The sequence below is a fragment of the Neoarius graeffei genome, chromosome 9 (genome assembly GCF_027579695.1).
Source record: "Neoarius graeffei isolate fNeoGra1 chromosome 9, fNeoGra1.pri, whole genome shotgun sequence".
NCBI lineage: Eukaryota > Metazoa > Chordata > Actinopteri > Siluriformes > Ariidae > Neoarius > Neoarius graeffei.
Genome location: NC_083577.1, coordinates 73,754,088 through 73,772,335, shown reverse-complemented (window position 1 = coordinate 73,772,335; position 18,248 = coordinate 73,754,088). Strand labels below are relative to the sequence as shown.

The window sequence follows — 18,248 nt, the reverse complement described above, 5'->3', positions numbered from 1 at the left end:
GGTATCTTGCATCCACTATTTTTCATTTCACTCCATCAACAAAGCATTTGAATATGCCATGCTCGTAATTCCAACTTCACAAGTGGGAAATAGGACTTTCTGACTATCATGTGAAGGCAGCAAAAGCAAGAGATCAAACTAGATTGAACATCAGTATGGCTTTTTTAAGATGGCAACAAGTGAGGATGTTATCTCAGATTTTTATTCAGGTTTTTGTTGCTGAAGCTCCTCCAGAGTTTTGCCTCCAGGCGTGTACGTGTTCAGACACACATCACATGACCTGAAAAGCAGATGTTGCTCTCATTTAACCTAATAATAACCTAATCATTAAAGATACAAAATAAATGTTCATTAAAATCAAGTGTCCATATAGTATAAAGCTAATGCAAAGCATGTAGTGTTATGGAATTTAAAAAGTGTCTTTGTGGTTGTTTTTGCTTGTTTACCATTCTGAAAACTGTATAATTTCATTTTCTTTCACTTCTCTGTAACGTTTCCCTCCTATGTTTTGTCATAGGCCAGTCTGCTTCCTCCACTGCCTTTGGTAAATGGGCTGCATTTCTGCACTTTTTTTCTTGTGTGCTGAAGTAACTGTCAGTTGTGGCAGGAAGTGAACACTTCACATGAACTTCTATCTTGAACGCAACATTTTCAGCATCTGTAAGTAAGCAAAGAAAGCAGTTTAATTTTTAATTATATACAGTACTTGGTGAGAATAATGAGTGATAGTAGCTTAAGTGCTTGCTTGTTATTTTATTCTTTTTTTATTTTATGTTTTGGCTTGGAATTAGATTTAATTCCTGTGTAACAATTTCAACATTCTTGTTCGATGGTGTTATAGCACATGGGAATTATTCTGCACATTTAAGTTTAGCATTAAAAAATGTCATAGCTTGATGTTAGTATGGGTTTATATGTAGATATAATGAATAACATGATAGACTATTATATGAAAACAATCTACGATGGGGTCTGGAGTGTGTTTTTCATATTATACCACAGTGATTTGCCATCAATTGCAATGTTTCATTTATTATTGAACACAACATGGAACAAGTTAGTTCCTGTGACTAAATAATAATAATAATAATAATAATAATAATAATAATAATAATAATAATAATAAACAATTATCATTATTTCAGCTTATACAGTGCCTTTTTCACACCCAAGGTCACTTGACAATTCAAAAAAAAAAATCCCACTACAACAATGTCAGGATGTAATTTTAGGGCATAGCTGCCCACAATCACAACAAAAGACACATGAAGCTATGTCCCACACCATTTGCACAGCCGCTGTGACGCCACCGGGCAACACCGCGCCATGGATCCACAAGGTGAACATTGAAGAACCGCCGCACAGAGCCCTGGACAACCCTGATGTTAAAGAAGGCAACGAGCTCACTGGGGTCCACAGTGAGCAGCACAGGCATCACCAATTGTGGACCAAGGCCTGAGGAAACCAATGCCCAAAACTGGGTCTGGAGCTACGCCACAACTTGCGGACAAAACATTGAAACAAAGAACAAACATCAAGCCATACAAACACAAAAAGAACAAAGAGGAAAAAAAATTAAAATAAAAAACTCCAACGCACAGTGTACTCTCAACCAGAAATCAATCAAGTTTATTTTTACAGCACTTTTAACAATAGATATTGTCACAAAGCAGCTTTACAGAATTTTAATGACTTTAAACATGAGCTAATTATATAATCTCTAATTATATAATCTCTCTCTCTCTCTCTGTATATATTATATACATTATTTCATGTTATGTTGTTATTTGGGGCAGCACGGTGGTATAGTGGTTAGTGCTATCTCCTCACAGCAAGAAGGTCTGGGTTCGAGCCCTGTGGCTGGCGAAGGCCTTTCTGTGAGGAGTCTGCATGTTCTCCCCGTGTCTGCGTGGGTTTCCTCCGGGTGCTCCTATTTCCCCCACAGTCCAAAGACATACAGGTTAGGTTAACTGATGACTCTAAATTGACTGTAGGTGTGAATGGTTGTCTGTGTCTATGTGTCAGCCCTGTGATGACCTGGCGACTTGTCCAGGGTGTACCCCGCCTTTTGCCCGTAGTCAGCTGGGATAGGCTCCAGCTTGCCTGCGACCCTGTAGAACAGGATAAAGCGGCTAGAGATAATGAGATGAGATGTTGTTATTTGTGTATTTGTTTGTATGTATGTTTCTTTGTATGTTTGCTTAGCCATTCCCCCAGTACAGTGCATATTCGCATAGGCTACACACTCTCAGAAATAGGGGTACAGTAGGAGTCCATTTCTGTCCCTCAAGGTATAATCTACACTAATATCCCCTCTAGGGCTCATTATTAGATCTCAAGGTAACTATATAAGAAGAAGAAACCTTTATTTGTCACATGCACACTTCAAGCACAGTGAAATTCATCCTCTGCATTTAACCCATCTGAAGCAGTGAACACATGCACACACACCCAGAGCAGCGGGCAGCCACACGACAGTGCCCGGGGAGCAGTCAGGGGTTAGGTACCTTGCTCAAGGGCACTTCAACCCAAGGCCGCCCCATGTTATGGTCATAAAGGTACATACATATTCCCAAACAGTGTATGAAGTGTACAAATAAGTACCTTAGAGGGTACTGCCCCTATAACAGGCCGCTGTACCTCTAAAGCTACTATAATGTACTTTATTTTCTGCATGTAATATTGGTTGGTAAATGGTTATTCTGTAAGAAACGATATAAGAAGAAAAGCCTTCAGTATATTTCATTATTATCAATTTCATTTTGTCCTAACACACATCATGTTTCAGAGTGCATATTAAGCTAAAGGTTTATCAACTCCTTAATTGCCATGAATAGTGTTTTCAGGATCATGTTCATTGGTTGCTCTTATGGCTAAATATATTATTGTGTGGTAGGAAATGATCAGTGGAAATAATGACAGTACGAGAAGTATAAAGCTATGAAGGTTTGACCATTTATGGCAGCCCTTTGTTCACACTTGCAAAATGCAGAACAGAACTTTAACACCCTTTTTTGTGATATATGGTTCTAACATTTCCTGCATGCAACACTTTGTTGCATAAACCTTAGGCTTCAACAAAAAGTGGTGCTTTTAGCACCACATCATCACATATCTCTTTGCTAAGATACACACCCATACATACATACATACATACATACATACATACACATATATATATATATATATATATATATATATATATATATATATATATATATATACACACACATACATATATATATATATATATATATATATATATATATATACACACATACACAAATCAGGTTCATGCAACATACAAATGCTAATCATGAGGAAGTGGGAAATGGAGAAATGGAAGTTGTAAACAGTCAAAAATCTTATGATTTTTTAAATTATGTGTTCCTGTTATCAGTATTAACACAAGACACATATTTCTAGCCATGGAGATCTCTCAGTGTTGATCTCTACAGATATGTTGGTGTGTACTGGCAATATATGTTTTTACTTTTCACAGGGGCGTGTTTAGCCTATTTTTGGGGGTGCTCAAGCACCCCCAAAAACGAGCTCAGCACCCCCTAGCTCAGCACCCTCAAAAACACTGTTTTTGGACGTAATTTTCAGAAATAAGTGCCCTTGCGCACTGCGCAATGAATGTGTGCGCGGACGTGTGTGTGTTCTTGAATTCACCTGTTACGTGATAGTTCTATGAGCAGTAAAATACCTCTCCTCCTTGCGTCCCCTCTGATTGGGTTGCCTGTCCGCGCGAGTGCTTGCTACGACATGGTGGTTTTTTTAACTGGATTCCACGCCGATGAGGAACTCGAAGTAGCACCTGAGTATTACTCGCATAGCGAGATGTGAAGGTACGGACGGGAGTTACAATTGTTAAACACAACACAATAATATGCATAATGCAATATTGATGTTCCCTGGTCTATGAACAGAATGATAAAAACGACATTTATCATCCATATCGAGATACTTTTGTGCAGAGCTGTACAAGTGCTACGGTGCTAGACCATCGTGTGTTAGTCAATTTTATTTAATGTAACATAGCGTTTACGTTTGCTTAGATGCTAGAATCGCCCCTGCTGTCAGCTCTGGGGGCTAAGCACCCCCAAAGATCAGATGCTAGAATCGCCCCTGACTTTTCATACATGCATATTCTTTGTTTACAAAAGTGTGTTTGGTTCCTCTTGTAAAATGACAACCACAAGATAGAAAAGTTAACAGCTGCTTAACTGAATCCAAGTCCACATGTTGCTTAAATGCAAAAAAATGCAGTGATTAAAAAAAAAACTAAAATGACAGTTTTATTAAAATGGCATTTATCAAAAGATCATACTGTTTGTACATGCTGTGTCATAATCTTACTTCTACACCACCTTAAAGCAAATATTTTAAACTGTTTCTATAGCATATCATTTTATTATATCAATAATCACTTACTTGGGGGCTATAATAGCTAATTCTAAAATTAGAAAGGTTGGCTTGAGCCAACTAAATGCCAAGTGAAGGAATTACACTTGGAGTTTATGAGGTGCTTTGTACCCAAAAGATAGAAGAACTTACCTTTAAATTTAAACATATGAAAATGCATGCGATGACATGCAATTTTACTACAACCCCAATTCCAAAAAAGTTGGACAAAGTACAAATTGTAAATAAAAACAGAATGCAATGATGTGGAAGTTTCAAAATTCCATATTTTATTCAGAATAGAACATAGATGACATATCAAATGTTTAAATTGAGAAAATGTATCATTTAACGAGAAAAATTAGGTGATTTTAAATTTCATGACAACAACACATCTCAAAAAAGTTGGGACAAGGCCATGTTTACCACTGTGAGACATCCCCTTTTCTCTTTACAACAGTCTGTAAACGTCTGGGGACTGAGGAGACAAGTTGCTCATGTTTAGAGATAGGAATGTTAACCCATTCTTGTCTAATGTAGGATTCTAGTTGCTCAACTGTCTTAGGTCTTTTTTGTCGTATCTTCCGTTTTACGATGCGCCAAATGTTTTCTATGGGTGAAAGATCTGGACTGCAGGCTGGCCAGTTCAGTACCCAGACCCTTCGTCTACGCAGCCATGATGCTGTAATTGATGCAGTATGTGGTTTGGCATTGTCATATTGGAAAATGCAAGGTCTTCCCTGAAAGAGACGTCATCTGGATGGGAGCATATGTTACTCTAGAACCTGGATATACCTTTCAGCATTGATGGTGTCTTTCCAGATGTGTAAGCTGCCCATGCCACATGCACTAATGCAACCCCATACCATCAGAGATGCAGGCTTCTGAACTGAGCGCTGATAACAACTTGGGTCGTCCTTCTCCTCTTTAGTCCGAATGACACGGCGTCCCTGATTTTCATAAAGAACTTCAAATTTTGATTCGTCTGACCACAGAACAGTTTTTCACTTTGCCACAGTCCATTTTAAATGAGCCTTGGCCCAGAGTAGACATCTGCGCTTCTGGATCATGTTTAGATATGGCTTTTTCTTTGAACTATAGAGTTTTAGCTGGCAACGGCGGATGGCACGGTGAATTGTGTTCACAGATAATGTTCTCTGGAAATATTCCTGAGCCCATTTTGTGATTTCCAATACAGAAGCATGCCTGTATGTGATGCAGTGCCGTCTAAGGGCCCGAAGATCACAGGCACCCAGTATGGTTTTCTGGCCTTAACCCTTACGCACAGAGATTCTTCCAGATTCTCTGAATTTTTTGATGATATTAGGCACTGGAGATGATGATATGTTCAAACTCTTTGCAATTTTACACTGTCGAACTCCTTTCTGATATTGCTCCACTATTTGTCGGCGCAGAATTAGGGGGATTAGTGATCTTCTTCCCATCTTTACTTCTGAGAGCCGCTGCCACTCCAAGATGCTCTTTTTATACCAGTCATGTTAATGACCTATTGCCAGTTGACCTAATGAGTTGCAATTTGGTCCTCCAGCTGTTCCTTTTTTGTACCTTTAACTTTTCCAGCCTCTTATTGCCCCTGTCCCAACTTTTTTGAGATGTGTTGCTGTCATGAAATTTCAAATGAGCCAATATTTGGCATGAAATTTCAAAATGTCTCACTTTCGACATTTGATATGTTGTCTATGTTCTATTGTGAATACAATATCAGTTTTTGAGATTTGTAAATTATTGCATTCCGTTTTTATTTACAATTTGTACTTTGTCCCAACTTTTTTGGAATCGGGGTTGTAATTGTTATGATAACATTATAATTACTTGGGTGGGTTTAACAAAAGCTTTTTAACACTAAGAGCATCTTTAGCTGCCTCTTAAGAACCATCTTTAAGCTAACATGGTTTTCCCGAACACCACTGTAGCCAAAGTAGTACTTTAGTTCGCTCTTAAGTTATGATGGACCTGGATCACTCTTTCACAGCAAAGAACTTCTTTAAGATGTCTCTCACAGCCAAATACACAGAATTGTTAGAATGCAGGCACTTACAGATGTATGCATGGAGGAAGACAGATTGCAGAATATCAACAAAGCCAAATTGAGGAACTGAAATCGGTATCGGAAAACTAGCGAGGGTCGGGCGATCAGTGAACAACGTAATGTAGGAAAGACAAAGAGCGAAAATGAGGAGGAAATAGCAATCAGAATGGTAAGAAGCAGTCAGAAAAGATACAAGGCTTGGGATGAACTGAACTAGCAGGACGATACTCTGCAATGGTGTGTTTGTTAAGGGAGCTTAAATAGAGGGACAGGTGATTAAGGAAATGAGAGCCTACTGAGATTCAGTAGGTGGGAGACAGAGGGCGCTGTGTGTTTTGGGAGCTGTAGTCTGGAGTGTCCATGTTTGTAGTTCACTCCTTCTCAGCGGGTTTACTGACAGAAACCCCTCCAAGGAGCTACCTCCGGGAGCTACATTCTTTCTGGAACGACCCCTACCTCTGGGTGCTGGTTTATTAGGATACTGGGTATGGAATTCTTGCTTAAGAAGGGGGTCGAGGATGTCCCTGGACTTGACCCAGCTTTGTTCCTCTGGCCCGTATCCTTCCCAGTCAACCAGGTACTTGACTTGGCCTCATCTTCGTCTTGAATCGAGGATCTTGTTGACCTGGTAGATGGGCTCTCCCTCTAGATTAAGTAAAGTGTTCTTGGGTCAGTGTGTTGCTGGCAAGTTGGTAACTGAGTATGCACTGAAACGGTGTCAGTTGGGTGGCAGAGTGTTTAAGCAAGTTTTGTGCATACTCAGCCAAGGGCAGGAACCGCGGCCAGTCCCCCTGGTTGTGCATGCAATAGATCCTTAGAAAGCAGCCGATCTCCTGATTTGCTCTCTCTACTTGGCCATTGGACTGGGGGTGATAGCTGGACATGAGGCTCATGGATACTCCCAACCTCTCCATGAAGCTTGTCCAAATCTGTGAAATAAATTGGGGTCCCTGGTCAGTAACTATATCTTCAGGGATGCCATAGTACCTGAAGACTTGCTGGAACAACAGCTCCGTGATCTGAGAGGCTGTGGGGATGCCTGGCAACAGAATGAGTTTCAGTGCTTTCAAAAATCGGTCAATGGTTACCATTATCATGGTGTTGTCTTGAGAGGGAAGGAGATCTGTGATAAAGTCGATTGCAAGGTGTGACCAAGGCCTTTGGGGAATTGGTAGAGGGCATAGTTTGCCAGCAGTAGTGCTGAAAGCGGTTTTCCATTCATTGCCCCTTTTTATCTGGATCAGATTGTAAGCACTGCGCAGATCAAGCTGAGAAAATATTCTCGTGGATCAGAGTTGTTCCAGAGCTGCTGGAACCAGGGGAAGAGGATGAGGATACTTGACAGTGACCTGGTTTAAACCTCTGTAATCAATGCAAGGCCTTAGTCCACCCCCTCGTTTCTCCACAAAAAAGAAACCAGCAGATGCAGGAGATTTGGACAGGCAGATATATCCCTGTTTGAGGGCCCCCTGAATATACTCCTCCATGGCAGTGTGTTCCTTTTGGGATAGGGGATAAATACAACCTCGGGGCGGAGACATACCTGGCAGTAAGTCAATAGTACAGTCGTAAGGCCTGTGTGGTAGTAGCCTGCAGGCCTTCCCCTTACTGAAGACTTCTGAAAGATCCTAATAGCAGTCAGGAACGTTGTCCATGGAGTCAGGTTGAGGATTTTCTCCAGAGGTGGATGATACCTTGACCTGGGGATGAGAGAGACAGCTCTGGAAACATGTGGGTGACCATTGGAGGATTTCCTTGCTTTGCCAAGAAATAAGAGGGTTGTGAAGTTGTAGCCAGGGATATCCAAGAATAATGTCATGATTAACAGTTGTCATTACATAAAGTGAGATGGGTTCCTTGTGCAATGCTCCTACTTGTATCTGTACTGGTTGGGTATGTGAAGTGACCAGCCCATCGCCTATGGGTCCTCCATCAATGGTCCTAATGCTGAGTGTGCTGTGCAGAGGGGTGATAGGTAGGTTGAGCTTCTGCATGATGGTATTACTGATAAAGTTCCCCTCTGCCCCTGAATCAACAAAAGCAGATGGGATGTGAGTGGAGGACGCAACCTTTAGTAAAACTGGTATCTTGAAGGATTTTGAGTTGAACTCTCACCAGACTCGTAGATCTTACTGGTTTCTCTGCTGGGGTTTCACAGGCTGGTCGGATCGGACAGTGACGGTTGCTATGTTTGGAGCTCCCACAATAGAAGCATAATCCCTCCTTGTGTCATCTAGCATGCTCAGCACGGGTTAACCTAGCGCATGAGACCTCCATGGGTGAGCTGTCCTCCGACAGCTGAACAGGCCTGGTACAATCCTGGATAGAGAGTCGGTGCTTTAACAGTTGGTCGAGATGAATGGCTAGGTCTATGATGGAGTTTAGAGAGATTCTCATCTCTACAAGCCAGTTCGCTGATAATTTCAGGACATAAACCTTGGCGAAAGACTGCTTTCAGAGCTGGGTCGTTCCATCCACTAGCGGCTGCTAGCATCCTGAAGTCCAGGGCATATTCAGCGACACTTCAAGCACCTTGAGAACTGGTGAGTAGGCTCTCTCCAACCTCTATCCCCTTGGGTTCATGGTCAAACACTCTCTTGAATAGAGAGAGGAACTGGAAAACTAGCGAGGGTCGGGCGATCAGCGAACAACGTAATGTAGGAAAGACAAAGAGTGAAAACGAGGAGGAAACCGCAAGGATCAGAATGGTAAGAAGCAGTCAGAAAAGATACAAGGCTTGGTATGAACTGAACTAGCAGGACAATACTTTGCAGTGGTGTATTTGTTAAGGGAGCTTAAATAGAGGGACAGGTGATTAAGGAAATGAGAGCCCATTGAGATTCAGTAGGCAGGAGACAGAGGGCGTTGTGTGTTCTGGGAGCTGTAGTCCGGAGTGTCCATGTTTGTAGTTCACTCCTTTTCAGCAGGTTTACTGACAAGAATGCACATGCACCTCCAAAAGACTCCTACAATCAGTGGGCAAAAACTGGTGTTGCATATGCTAATCACATCAAGTGACTCTGTAAAATGGCTGCCAATTGCTTTGTCACCATAAGTAAGGAAGAATTTCAAATTATGAAAGAAAATGCTGTTCCTAAAAGCACCAAAGACATGATCAAGTTTGGTCGAAAACTATTCAAAGGTAAAGTGGAATTTCAAAACAAAGTATTTTATGTGAGTCAGTGTAGATAAGTGACACAAGTCTGCGCCGTGCCATTATTACATTTGCATGCCGCTTTTGAAGTTTGAAATACATACCTGCAAACTAGTCACCTTTCGGCGAAATTCGCCGTTTTCATCCCAAAATAGGTCACTTGTGTGAATCATGTAGATCCGAAGAGTTTTTTTTTTTTTGGGGGGGGGGTGGGGGGTGCGCGAGGCTACGTTGCCAAACATTTGGTTTCAATGTACTACTACTTCAAAGTACTACTACTACTTTTCTCCTCACACCCACATTCAGACCATTTCCGCCACCTTCATACTTCAAACGTCTCTCTGATTGGATGACATTCCAATGAGCCAATAGTCTTACAGAACACTGGACAGTATCCGCGAATTGTAACTGAATAGAGGCGGGGTTTTCTTGAATACGGGTGTGTATAGGAGGATGGCAGAGATCATCCAAACGCAATGCAGAACGGGACACTGAGTCTTGAAAACAGCTCACGGAATCATATTTTCTGATTTTTTCCGGAACTCTATATTACATCTGGAGACGGAAAAACATTTTTAGTATGCGGAGAAAGCTGTGTTACGATGAGTGCGATTTAAAGAGGCTTTAGGGTGTTTTTTTTGGTACCTTTTTTGGTACCTCCTGATTCACACAAGTGACCACAACCTCCTGAGACTGGCAATAGGCAATCACCAACAACAGCAGTGGATGTAACCCCAAGCCCCTCTGTATCTCCTTCACCCCCCAGACTGCGTTTTCCTGAGAAAATGGAGAGACTATTGTCTTTAAGCCGAGTGTCTTTAGCAAGCCCAAGAGGACACTCAAATCAAGTACCGTACACAGAGCTGTCTCATGGTCAGGCCTTGTGTACCCCAAAATCTCTAATGATATATCCAACTGCCACAGCACCCAAGAAACAGAGGGCACCACCTCCCCCTGTGATTACAGATAAGACTCAAGGACCATGTGCACAGCTACAGTTCACCAGCAGCAGTGAAGACCTTCATGCTGGAATGAACTGATATAATCTGGGTCCAGATGGTAGTTTTGAAAATAAGCTGGGACCCACGACGTACTTTTCTATTCCTGTGCTAACAAGAAGGAGAGGTGTTCTTATTCATCCTATCAATGGGGTAAACTCGTCAAATCTCCTTCCAGTTCCAAAACAACCACAGAACGCTTCTGTGGAAATTATCCCCACATTCACTGTAAAACTAGCTCTTCAGAATGTAAGATCACTTAATAAGCCTTTTTTAATTAATGACTTCATCGGTACACACAAACTGGATTTTATGCTTCTTACTGAAACTTGGCTTGAACAATCAAGTAGCTCTATTACTCTTATTGAAGCAACTCCCCCACTCTTTGATTTCATGAGTGTTGGAAGAGCCAATAAACGGGGAGGAGGAATAGCAAATATATACAAGGCATGTTTTCAGTACAAACAGACAACTCTTGGTGATTTTACATCTTTTGAATACCTAAGTGCAATCCTAAAATGTTCTTCTAACATATTAGTGTTGACTATTTACAGACCACCAAGACTTTCTGCACCACTGTTCCTAGAGGAGTTTGGGGAACTGTTGTCAAATATTTGTTTAGAGTTTGACAATCTTATTATTTCTGGGGATTTTAATTTCCATGTTGATAATCCAGATAACACATATGCAAATGAATTTCTTACACTGATTGATGCCTTCAACCTAACACAACATGTACAAGGGCCAACACACTCCCATGGCCACACCCTCAACCTTGTCATCACTAAGGGTCTTAATGTATCTACTAGTGTCATGGACCTGGGTATATCTGATCATTTCTGTGTTTTCTTTGATGTTTCCATTTCCCCTCACTTTCAAAACAAGTCTGTGACTGTAAAAAAGAGGGTAATTACCAATGGCACAGCAGCTCTTTTTGAGCAGGCACTCTCAGAACTCCCATGTCAATCTTCAGATTGTGCAGATGATCTAATGGAAATTTTTAATTCAAGAATGAATCATATTATGGATGCTATTGCTCCTTTTAAAACCAAAAGAGTCATAGACAAAGGAAAAGCACCCTGGAAACTAAATCCAACAGTTAAAATGTTAAAGAGGGAATGTAGAAAGTCTGAAAGAAAATGGCGTAAATCGAAACTCCAGATTCATTATCAAATCTACAAAGGGATGTTATGTAAATACAACTTAGAAATTTCTAAAGCAAGACAGTCTTTTTTTGCTGACATTATTAATAGGAATATCAACAATGCCCGTGTGCTATTTTCTACAGTTGAAAAGCTAACAAACCCATCAAAACAAATGCCTTCTGAATTTCTCTCAGTTAATACATGCAACGACTTTGCATCTTTTTTCAAAGGAAAGATTGATAAAATACGTATGAATATAGCCACACAGGTGCAAACACTTCAAAATCTGAACCACTGGATAACGAGAGAGGGGGTCGTAATACAATGTCAACATTTAGTTTAATTGATGTTGAGACTCTGAGAAAAACAGTACAAAGTCTCAGCTCCTCCACATCTGAACTGGACATTTTACCTACAGGTCTTTTTCAAATCTGTTCTTCACCTAATATCAGACGAGGTACTTCAGATTATCAACACCTCCTTACGAACTGGCATGTTTCCCTCATCTCTGAAAAAAGCGGTTGTAAAACCCCTACTGAAAAAGAATAACCTGGATGTCTCAGTACTCAACAACTACAGGCCCATATCCAATTTGCCATTCATTGGTAAAATAATTGAAAAAATTGTTTTTAATCAATTAACTGCCTTCCTGACATTAAACGGATGTTTTGATAAGTTTCAGTCAGGTTTTCGTGCCAATCATAGCACTGAAACAGCTCTTACTAAAGTCATGAATGACCTACGTCTTAATTCTGATGCTGGTAAAACATCAGTCTTGGTGCTTTTAGACTTAAGTGCTGCATTTGACACGGTAGATCATTCCATACTGTTACATCGACTGGAGCATTGGGTTGGATTTACTGGTATAGTAATCAACTGGTTAAAATCTTACCTACAACAAAGATTTTTTTATGTGGCCATTGGAGGCCACAGTTCATCACCCGTGTCCTTGAACTGTGGGGTTCCCCAGGGCTCAATCCTGGGACCATTACTATTCAACCTTTATATGCTCCCACTTGGACAAATTATTAAGAATAACTCAATAAACTTCCATAGCTATGCAGATGACACTCAGCTTTACTTAGCTATGTCACCTAATGACTATGCCCCTTTTGAGTCTCTTCATAGATGCATTGACCAAATTAACAAATGGATGTCTCACAATTTTCTTCAGCTGAACGCAGATAAAACTGAAGCAATTATATTTGGCAAAAAGGAGGAAAGGCTTAGGATTGCCACTGTTCTTGAAACTAAGGGGCTTAAAGCAAAGGATACTGTCAAAAACCTTGGTGTCCTTATTGACAGCGAACTTAACTTCAACAGTCATATGAAAGTGGTAAAAAAGTCTGCATTCTATCACCTAAAAAACATTTCTAAACTCAGGGGTCTCATGTCAAAACATGATCTAGAAAAACTTATTCATGCTTTCATCTCCAGTAGGGTTGATTACTGCAATAGCCTTTTCACAGGTCTTCCAAAAAAGACCATCAAAGAGCTTCAACTAATCCAAAATGCAGCAGCAAGGGTTCTTACAAGAACAAAAAGGGTAGTCCATATCACTCCAATCCTAAGGTCTCTGCACTGGCTCCCAGTGAGCTATAGAATTGACTTTAAAGCACTACTTCTTCTATTTAAAACATTAAATGGGATGGGACCCAGCTACCTACTGGATATGTTTCAATTATATGCACCAACTAGGTCTCTAAGATCACAGGAGAAAAACTTGCTAGTAATACCAGCTGTCAAAACGAAGTGTGGTGAAACAGCCTTTAGTTGCTATGCTGCTAAGCTTTGGAACCAACTTCCAGATGATATCAAAAATGCTCCTGCTGTTGTTAGTTTTAAATCCAGGCTCAAGACAATGCTGTTTTCAGATGCTTTCACTTGATTAATTTTTACCTAAGTAATTAATTTCCTTTAACATAATTTCTTTTAATTTTGATTTTAATGATTTTACTTTTTTAATTTTAATTTCTTTTTAATCTTGGATTTTAATGATTTTACTTTTACTTTAATTCTTTGTTACTGTGATCCTCGTAGATTTTGTCTGCGGGACGATTTTTGGTGATCCTCATAGATTTTGTCTGCGGGACGATTTTATTTGGTGATCCTCGTAGATTGTGTCTGCGGGACGATTTTTGGTGATCCTCGTGGAAGAGCCACGGGAAGAGCGCGCTTTATGTGATCCTCGTAGATTTTGTCTGCGGGACGATTTTTGGTGATCCTCGTAGATTTTGTCTGCGGGACGATTTTATTTGGTGATCCTCGTAGATTTTGTCTGCGGAACGATTTTTGGTGATCCTCGTGGAAGAGCCATGGGAAGAGCGCGCTTTATGAGTTAAACCCATAATAATAATTAATCTCGAGGCTGATTCCTTTTTTGAACTTTATTTCATTTTATTATTTTATTTCTACTATTGTTTAATTCTTATTATTTTTCTTCCCCAATCATTTTATGTAATTTTATTTTCTATTGTTTACTGTTCTGCTTTTACTTCTGCAAAGCACATTGAACTGCCACTGTGTATGAAATGTGCTATATAAATAAACTTGCCTTGCCTGTGATTTGGTGGTCTGTGAGTCGCGTTTTTATGACGTAAGACGCAAGGCGCGGGGCTGTTACGTTTGAACCGAACGCGCGACATGGAGGGTGTTTCTGTGGGCTGAAACAAAACAGAAAAAAATGTCAAATCAGTTTAAATAAAGTCTTTTTTTGTTAAACATAAGGATCTATAAACGCGTGTTTTGGGTAAGAGAAATCATTTTTATGTGAAACTATTGGTGGGATTGTCAAAATTATAACGTAATATGTGTTGATCTCTAGTCTGGTTAATACCAGACCATATCACAAGTGAAATATGGTCTGGAATCCGCCTATTGAATTTCTCGTAGGGGAGGTGTGGTTTACGATTGTCAACGGCCGTTTATTGGCCGTTGCGAATGTCTATCATTTGGCGTATACGTAGCCCATGGCCAATTATGGCAGTTGTACCCGGTGACGTAGTTAGAGCGACGAAGAAGAAACTCTTGATAGCATTTTCTTGCTCTGGACCAAGCTGTGCTGCAGAAATCCCGAGATCGCCTGCCTCCTTTACCTGGTTTTCCACCAAGGCAGTCAGTGGCGAGACTACCGCAACGACCGGGGTTTGGCTAAACCCCATCTGCTTAGCCACTAAGGGGGCTAGCTGGTAAATGAGACTTTTACCAAACCCTGTCGGGAGCAAGGCAAAGGCATCTGTCTTTGTGTCAACGAAAGACTGTAACGCCAAACGCTGTTCTTTTTTTTTAAACAAACTTTCGCTCTAAACTATTCAGAACAGTGTCTAAAGCTTGATCGAAAGTTTGGTTCGTATCGCTCGCTGCCATGTTAAATGTGATCTGTAAACAGTCCCAAATAAACTACAAGCTTCCGTTTGTCGAGTAGTACGCGTCACCGTCTTTCCACCCCTCCCCACTCTCTGATTGGCTCCCTAACTCAGGCGAGCCTTTAGACCAGGGGTTTTCAAATTCATTGAATGCGAGCCTCTCCTTGGAGTAGGTCAAGACAACCGAGCCCCCCTAACCCCCCCCCCCCCCCCCCCCCCCAAAACCCAAACCTAAATATTCCCCACACAGGTGTGTTTCAATAATAACTGATAGGCCAATACATGTTTTTTCTTCTTTTGTTTAATGTATCAAATTGTTTTTCTTGTAACAAAGTAGGCCTACATCCATTTAAAAAAAAACATTCCTAAAATTCATTCATAAAATATGATAATAAAATAATGTGATATAATAAAATATATTAATACATGAATTAAACAGACGCCAATGTAAAATTGAACTCACGTCAACAACAGGAAAAACACATGAAAACCTGAATTTAACAGACGTCAACTTAATAATGTCATCGGAAAGAACATATTCCGAGATTTAGGCTACTTGTGCACATTGAAAACCTCTTATTATTTTAACAACTAGGCATAGCTTACGTGTTGTTGATAGCCTATTTCTGTTTCTCGCCTATGCGTGTAAGAACATTGTCAATGCGAGCAATGAGGGCGCGCCTTCGATGCGCACAGATGTTCGATGCGGGGTTGTGCAGAAGACAGAAAAAGTCGCAAGTCATCCTGCACTTGTAGCCTTGAGCGGTATTTGTTTTTGATCAGGGTGAGCGCGGAAAACCCACATTCACATAGGTAAGTGGAGGTGGAGGGGATCAGGACTCTCATGGCTTTGGCGGACACATGGGGAAACTCACTCTCGACACTCAACCAGAAACGCGTAATCGGCATTTCCACCAGTCTCTGCTTTAAGTCCAAGTTTGAGCTCAGCTCGACAAGAGCCTCCTCCTCTTGAAGGCTCAGTGCATCGCGGGCTGTGGTTGGGAAAGAAAAAGGATTTCTGATCCACTGGTTTCCCAGTGGCTCCTCTCCAAAGTACTCGGCAAACTGATCACGCAGCCCATTCAGATGTGCGGTGATGACCAGTTGGACAGAGCTAGGCGGCAGTGCTGTCTTCTCCAGCACATCCTCCAAGGTTGGGAACATTTCCATTGAGCCCCTTCCAACACGAGCACACCACGCATCCAGCTTCCTCCTGAATCCAGTCACTTGATCGTGTGCAGTGAAGACATGACCCTCTTTGCCCTGGAGAGAGGTATTGAGGGAGTTGATCTTATCGAAAATGTCGGCCAGATAGGCCAACATAGTGAGCCAGTTCATATCTGCCAGGTGTTTAGCGAGAGGAGAGTTTATCTCAGTGAGAAAGAGGAGGACTTCATCTTGCAACTCACAGAGCCTGGTGAGGACTTTGCCCCGAGAGAGCCACCTCACCTCGGAATGCAGGAGCAGCTGCTTGAAGCGAGCGCCCATTTCGTCGCACAAGATGGAAAACAGGCGCGCGTTTAAGGCACGCGATTTAATTGTTTACAACTTTCACTGCCTCATCCAGAACGACACACAATTCTTTAGGCATCGTTTTTGCTGCTAATGCCTGGCGATGGATGATGCAGTGATTCCAGACAGCGGCAGGGGCAACGGTCTGCACTTGTTTCACAAGACCGCTGTGACGGCCGGTCATGGCTCTTGCCCAGTGTTGGGCACGTTACTTCCAAAAAGTAATTAGTTATAGTTACTAGTTACTTTTACCAAAAAGTAACTGAGTTACTAACGGAGTTACTTTGTCATAAAAGTAACTAATTACCAGGGAAAGTAATTATTCCGTTACATTTTGTTCCCCCTCAAAAAAAAATCAAATTCAATTAGTGTAATCATAATAAAAGTGAATGTTAAATGTGTTTAATGACTGAAATGGACACTTAACAGAACCAATTAGTAATGTTATCTACACTATATTAATATTTTTGTGGGACAATGTGAGATAAGACATCTATCAAATGTAATATATTTTTGCAGTTATTAAAATCATGTTACTAATTACTGGCCACTGACGAGGACAAACGCTTTGTTCCTCGGCATAATGTGCATTGCACGTAAACACTCTTGCCTTTTATTTCAAGTAATGAAAAGTAATGGCTGTATTTCCAGTGTGAAAGCGCAGTGCTGGGCTGACCGCTCGCCATCGCTGGGTCTTCCGATTGAAAGCGTGCGCAGTAGTGCAGTAGGCGTGGCCTACCTACATATGTTGTCCAAATCTACTCTGATTGGCTTACTGTGCCGTTGTCTCGTGTCTCCCCGCCCCACACTAAAGCAGAGGAAAGAAAGGCTGAACGAGCAGCGTGCCAGATGAGAACAGCTTTAATAAAGTAACGCATAGTATTTTATTGTAAGTAACGGGAACGGCGTTATAACGATGTAAAAAGTAATTAGTTAGATTACTCGTTACTAAAAAAATTAACGCCGTTAGTAACGCCGTTTATTCTAACGCCGTTATTCCCATCACTGCTCTTGCCCCACCCGTGCATATGCCATAACATCGGCTCCACTCAAGTCCCTCGTTCTGGTAAAACTCATTCAAGGCCTTGAAAATTTCATCTGCTGTTGTGCGGGCAGGGAGGGGAACGCAAAACAAAAAATCCTCGTGCACCCTTTGCTCATTGATAAACCGGACATAAACCATCAATTGAGCGCAGTGTGCGACGTCAGTGGACTCGTCCAGTTGAATGGCGTGGATGGGGCTTTGACGAACACAGTTTACGACTTGCTCTTTGACATCGTAAGCCATGTCGGATATTCGTCGCTGAATGGTGTTGTCAGACATGGGTATGGTGTCGAGTTTAGCCGCAGCTGCTTCTCCCAGCATCACTGAACACATTTCTCTTGCTGCAGGGAGCAAAAATGTCTCTCCATCACTATGAGGCTTGCCTGCCTTCGCTATTCGGAGAGCTGCACGATAAGATGCTTCCGTTGCCTTGATGTTCATGGTGCCAAACGAGCGCATAACTGCTTTTTGCGACCGCAATTCATCAACTTTCCTCTCAAAAAACTCGAGTGGCTTGTTGACTAAATTTGTGTGTTTTGTTTCCATATGACGCCGCAGTTTGCATGGGCGCA

General features: G+C 41.3%; 1 protein-coding gene across 2 annotated transcripts in view; it reads left to right on the top strand.

Moving 5' to 3' along the window:
* Positions 1 to 564: 564 nt before the first annotated feature.
* itgb2 (integrin, beta 2) overlaps positions 565 to 18,248 on the top strand; it is a 40,105-nt gene continuing 22,421 nt past the window's right edge. Inside the window, exon 1 of one of the 2 annotated variants that reach the window (XM_060930266.1) lies at positions 565 to 660. The gene's annotated coding sequence lies outside the window, so the exon portion shown is untranslated. Of the gene's footprint in view, positions 665 to 18,248 lie in introns of both variants that reach the window. The other variant, XM_060930267.1, reaches the window with a different exon arrangement.